The sequence below is a fragment of the Rhinolophus sinicus genome, chromosome 15, assembly GCF_057876585.1.
Source record: "Rhinolophus sinicus isolate RSI-liver-muscle chromosome 15, RSI-T2T, whole genome shotgun sequence".
NCBI lineage: Eukaryota > Metazoa > Chordata > Mammalia > Chiroptera > Rhinolophidae > Rhinolophus > Rhinolophus sinicus.
In genome coordinates this window covers 87565145-87571144 of record NC_142515.1, presented here as the reverse complement: position 1 = coordinate 87571144, position 6000 = coordinate 87565145, and the positions used below count along the sequence as shown (strand labels likewise).

At 39.9% G+C, this 6000-nt stretch overlaps 1 long non-coding RNA gene across 1 annotated transcript in view; it reads right to left on the bottom strand.

Moving 5' to 3' along the window:
- Positions 1–4762: 4762 nt before the first annotated feature.
- LOC109439629 (uncharacterized) overlaps positions 4763–6000 on the bottom strand; it is a 48480-nt gene continuing 47242 nt past the window's right edge. The window contains exon 4 of the long non-coding RNA XR_016018821.1: positions 4763–4969. This is a non-coding gene — a long non-coding RNA (uncharacterized LOC109439629). The remainder of the gene's footprint in view (positions 4970–6000) is intronic.

The following is a 6000-nucleotide window of genomic DNA, read 5'->3' as shown; positions in this document are numbered from 1 at the left end:
TCTTTGTGGCAGATCTTATGGTGTAGGAGACGTCAGTGGCAGGTAATGAAGCAGTGTGGAGTTTATAAGACCTAGTGGGGAAAATTACAACATAGGTCCCTGGGGTTCTGGAGCAAGGCATTTCACCATCTGCAGCAGAGGAGTATATGCGTTCTGAGAAATCACTCCTGCTGTATTACTGAGTTCTGGTACAGACAGAGCGGAACCCCTGCCCGCGGGGTAACAAATGACCATGCATTCAGAACTATCTATTATAAATTGGGCTCTGTTGGACCTGCCAAGTCAAAGTTGAACAGGCTCATCAGCTTTTCATCATAAGATGGAAATAGTGCATCCTGGATGAGCCTGAGCAGGACCAGAGAGAATGAGTGTGACACATAAGCAGATAGCCCAAACCACCTTGTCACCCACCACAGTCGCACCAGTGGCCCTCCCTCAGTTTGCACATATGGTTTGATGGAGGAGGGGTTTGATATGGCCAGCTGAAGGAAGAAAAAAGCCTCAGTTTGGATTATGGGTAGGTCAATTTGATACATGGATGTAAGCTGAAAATGGATATTGGCTGCATTGTTGTAACATTCAGAAGTGGCTTCGAAATTCAGTGGAGAGAGAAATCCTTCCCAATGGTTGAAGCTGCAAGCAATGCACATGGTTATCTACTTTGTGGGGAAGGAAGAGTGGCCTGAGGTGAAAATGCATGCAAATTCTTGGGCAGAGGCCGATGGTTTAGGACTGGAAAAGAAAGGATTAGAGTAGGGAGGACAAGGTGTTCTGGAGTAGAAGTATGTGGAAAGACTTATAGGAGAGGACACAGAGTTTGAAGATTTTTGTATTATAAGTCAATGTCAACGAGAAATCATCTACTACTGCAGAGGTACTGAATAACTAAGTAGACAAAATATTTGGCTAGTGATTTTAGCCAGCCTTTGTCAGAACTGGCAAAATGGGCTTATGAACCCAGTAGTCATAGTGGCATAGAAGCTATACATTGGCCCTACAGCATGGATTCCCACTTACCAAAGCTGATCCAGCTACTATGAAGGTTCAACCTTCCAGCAACAAATACCAATTGAACACTTGTTAACAATTCCATTTACACTGGGGTTGCTCCATTAAAAGGGCAAGGAGTTCATCCTCACAGGGCTAGATACCTGTCGTGAGTATGAGTACACTTATTGTTCTGATTTACCTTCCCACGAGCTTTAGTCAACAACACTATGTGGAGGCTTACTGAAAGCTCTATCATAGATGTTGAATCCCTCATAACGTCATCCAATAGGGAATCCACTTCACAACAAATTCACTACAGGAACGGACCAATGGCCACAGGATGCATTGACTGAATCACATACTACACCATGCAGAGGCAGCTGGTGTCGCAGAACGCTGGAATAACCTTCTAACGGAGTGCTAGCTTGATGGCAATACTGTGCAAAGATGGTTTACCATACTTCAGGACATACTGCGCACACCAAGTCATAGGTCTGAATAGGAAGAGTGTATGGGCCCAAGACCCAGGATGTAGAAAAAGAGTGGTGGGTTACCATCTACCATTACTCCTAATAACCCGCTGTAGGACTTTCCAAATAAAGAGAGCATTAATAATGCTGACCTCATCACTTTTGCATTTGTCTAACAAGAATAAAATATTTAAATCCCTGCTTTGTCAATTTTGGATTTACATATTTTTATCACATTTTCTTTAGGGATTTTTTTAATATGCTTGGAAAAGCTACATTTTAGACATCTGATTAAGAAAAATGAAAAAGGAATTGTTTCTATTCAAGCTAATGTTAATATCAGGTTAAGCATTGATTTGTTTAGAAAAGTACGCTGTATGCTTTTGGGTTGCTTTCCCATGTGTATCCTCTTGTCAAGCAGTTGGCACCCAGTTGTAGCTCTTGCTGAGTAGCTATGAACAATGATCTATATATACTGTGTGACCTTTCATTTTCTGACCCAAGTCATATCTCTAGTCCTCTTTTCTCTCTCCAGCTTGTTTTGGAATTTCAGTTGTCTGCTGGAGATTCCACCTGAGAGAGCCTAGAGTTACTTTAAATTCATTCTGTTGTATAACAAAGAATTTGGATGGCCTTTGTCTCTGCTTTGGCAGGGATCCTCCACATCCTTGGATTTCCCAGGTGGTAGGAGTGTCTTTGTAATTTATGGTGGGCTTCTTGGGCAGCACTTAAATGCATACTAATGAGATGACTTATGGAGTGCCTCTAGATCGTTTTTAATAACAAGAGGAGTCAAGATGGGGACTGGCCGTGTCAGAGAGACCAATTATGTGATTAGAGGTTTGGGGCTTTGAGTTCTGTGATATCAGCATGACCTTTGGGTGGGGGGAAGGAGCTGGCAATTGAGTTCAATTTCATAGCCAATGATTGAATCAATCATGCCTCTATAATGAAACTCCAATAAAAATTCTGCACTATGATGCTTAGTTCAGCTTTCTGGCTGGTAATATACACTGAGAGGGTGATTCTCCTTGAGGACACAGTAGCTTCAAGTTTGGGAAGTTTCCAGATTTTCCCTTATATGTCTCTTCATTTGGCTGGTTCTGATTTTTATCCTTTATAATAAAACTTGAGCACTTTCCTGAATTCTGTGAGTCATTCTGGTGAATTATAAAATCTGAGGGAACCCCCAAATTTGTAGCCAGTTGGTTCCAAGTGTGGGTGGTCTGGGAACCCTAGAGACTGTGGCTGGAGTCTGAAGTGAGGGCAGTGTTGAGGGGGTCTTGACCCTTAACCTAACTTTGACCTAACTTAGGTCACACTTGACCTAACTTTGGTTGTTAGCATCAGAACTGCATTGCCCATTCTTTAAACCCTAAAGCAAAGCATAATCCTCTCTAATAGCCAACCAACTAATTTGCTGAACTTTCTATTTCTCTTCCCACACTATCAGCCATTCAATCCAATGTCTTTTTCCTCCGTAACAGTTCTCACACGCATCTCCTTCAGTTCAATACAAGTTAAACTGGTCTATCCTTATTGTAATCTAGTCCATATTGTTCAAATTTCTCTCCTCTACCCTCCCCTCTAGCTCAAACATCTTTTTCAGAGATGTCTGTTTAGCATCCACTGCAATACTTCTCAAATAGCAGGCACTCATTTATTTGTTGAATGTCTTTCTGCTGTCCAAACGCTTTAGGATCCCACAAGTTGGTCCCTACACATCTCTTCAACTCTATCTTCTCTTACTTCCATAAATGAATCCTTTGTTGCAATCTAATTACTTATTACTTTGCTCCCAAACAATATGGGTTCATCTCCATTCCATTGAACAAACTGCCTGCCTGAAATGCTCCGTTTCCCTCTCTGCTTGTCTAAGCTCCACCTCAGTCAGCCTTCTTGGATTCCTCCATTCCTCAGGGATTTCTCTTACTTCTGAATTCTCCTAGCACATAATGTATGCGTGTTTTATGTATTGTGTGCAGTTCTCATTTGGATCTTAGTCTAGTAGACCACCTAAAAAATGTACTTATTGTATTTTATTTTTTTCCAGGTTCTTTTGAAAGCTGTGCCATGGTGATTTAAGAGGCAAATGCAATATAATTTTTTCTGTGTGAGCTTAAGGACTAACATGTAAAAAGTACATAAACTTTTCAATTTTTATATAGATTTTCTTTTATTCTATCAATCAGCATAAGCAGTCAATTCGGATCTGTAAAAATAATGGAGATGGGGAAAATAACTAATTCTGAAGCTGTTCTAATCAACCCCAAAATTTAATGTCATTGAAATCTTAGAGGTGATATTGTTCTTACTAGCCTGCTTGCACTTATACGCATAATACAGGAGCCCTCACTGTTTTCCAAACACGGACGACACCATGCCTCAAACACTATTTAAGCAGCCCAGCATTCATCGTCAGCTTTGCAGTCCTCAAGTTGGCCTATGTTCTCCCACTACCCGCATGCCCTCATATAATCGAAGACTAAATATTGGCATTCTTTAAGTTTCTTATTTTGTGGCAAAGGGAAGGAAAACAAGAATCCAGTCTCAGTAATCAAGAAGGCTACACAATTCAGCATTCATTTAATAGAAATATGCCTTAGGGAGAAATGGCCTTTCTGTGAGAAAACACAACCTTGAAAAAAAAAAAGTCAAATCCTGAATGTATCTTCCAGGCATTTACTAAGCCTTTTGGGCAAATGGGTTCTGGGGTGTTAAGTGAACATTTGTTTTAAAGAGGTGTGTATGTTCTCAAACTGTGTGATCAACAATAACAGTAGAATGCTAAATAGCTGAATTTTAAAGTCCAACACATCTAATCTGTGACTAAAGATGAATGTGTTTGAAAATAAAGATAAAGGGAATAGTGAAAACTTACTTCTCTCTCTGGTAAGTCTTATCTAATAAATTTCAAATTTCCTTGTAAGAGTCCACATTATTTTTACTTTCTGTCAATGGAAATACATTTTTACAGATTTTGCTTTGTCAAATCTAATCTTGTAGTGGTTCCATATCCCTACACCTGAGTTAATGGTTTCTCTCCAATAGTACTTGCAACCATTTACAGGTTTGTGGGTCAATCCACATTTAAAAACACTCAATAAGGAATTTTAAAACTAGCTCCTATCAACTCAAAGTGATAGCAAAACTATATACTGATATAATGCTCTATAAAATGAGATGGTGACTGAAAATTTCTGTTATTTTTACTGTCTTATTTCTGCTTCTTCAGTTACTTGTTAAGCATTATATTGAGCCGCAAGAAATCAGACTCGTAGAAAGAAATGTGAACATATACATATTTTAAACACTTCTTTATTTCCCAATTTTACAGATGTATGACAAGGTCTGGTTACTGAAGCTCATACTTGGACCTGAATTGATTTCAGGAACGAAAGAGCAAAAACACAGATGGATGGCTGCTTTCTGGTGAAGGACCCCAGCTCCAAGTACTGGAAGTCCCGATGTCTTCCATGGTGAACAGGATTATCTTTGGAGGAAAGTACCTGAAACCAAACCAGAGGTACAGGGTTGAGAAAGGCTTCTTGGGAAATTTCTCACATGCAATAAAAGGTTGTGTTATGGCAACAATGTGGTATATGCTTACAGAGCAGAGTAAAATTCTGAAATTGTGCTTGAAATGAGGAAATGTTAGAATAGGTAATAATGTATTAGGTCTCCTGTCTTAGGAGTCCTCAGACATTGGGCCAGAGAAGAGAGTGGCCAGGAGACAGTGGCAAAAGAGGTCAACAGGGAATAGATCTGATCATATCACCAAGAGCTGGGCTCTAGGCATGGAGGACGTAAACTGCCCCAAATAATGTCTTGGAGTTTGGTGAATGTTTCCAGGGGCTGAACTGAGTGCCAAAGCTGTATGTTAGAATTTCACGATTCTGCATACACTGCCTATTTGTCTCTCGATTCTGTGGCTTTTTAAGCTCCTTAGTGAGAAGCAGCATTGCTAGAAACAAATTATTTTAAGTTTCATGTTGGAAGCCCCAAGTCACATTTCTCCCTTTCTTTGATGACTATCTGACTATGTCCAAAGAAGTTAAATTTGGTCCAAGTCTAGGAGGTAGAAAAAAGATAAAGCAAGAGAAAGGCAGCATTTTACCGAGAAGAGACACATCAGTAAGTTTTTTGGCATCACAAACACAATACCTAATTCAGGAAATATTGTTTATTCAACAATCATTTTTGAGCATTTCCTACATGCCAGTGCTTTGGTAGGTACTAGATAGAGCTATGAAGATAAGTAGGACGTGTTTCTGCCCACAAGAATCTTACATCCTAATGGAGGAATACAGACAAATAAGCAAAAAATGGCAATACAGTATGTTCCACTCTCTGATGGAAATCTTATTTGCTGGAGGTACTCTGGGAAGGGAGGCATACCTAACTGACATCAGGGACAAGGGGGAAGGGTCAGAAAATATTTTCAAAAAAGTAGTGGCTGAGACAAGTTTAAATATCAAATACATGTGCTTGTGACTGTGTACAGGGAGGGCTGTCTGTTGAGTTGTGACAAGTAATATAT